Here is a 244-nt window from a genome sequence, read left to right on the forward strand (position 1 = left end):
TATATATATATGCGTATGGATATGGAGTGTTTTGTAGACCCGATCTTGGGTTTATTCCATAGAAAACGATAGATGTATAGAAGCATCTAAACATCCGTACACATACGTGTACATACACCTACTTAGACACCGAGACGTCTATACGCCACCTATCTCCTTAGCATCTATTACTGATGTTTCTCTTCATTCTCATAGCTGCATATATATAGACGCATGCAGACTATATATATATATATAGTATGCA

Source organism: Cystoisospora suis, assembly GCF_002600585.1.
Source record: "Cystoisospora suis strain Wien I chromosome Unknown contig_9712, whole genome shotgun sequence".
NCBI lineage: Eukaryota > Apicomplexa > Conoidasida > Eucoccidiorida > Sarcocystidae > Cystoisospora > Cystoisospora suis.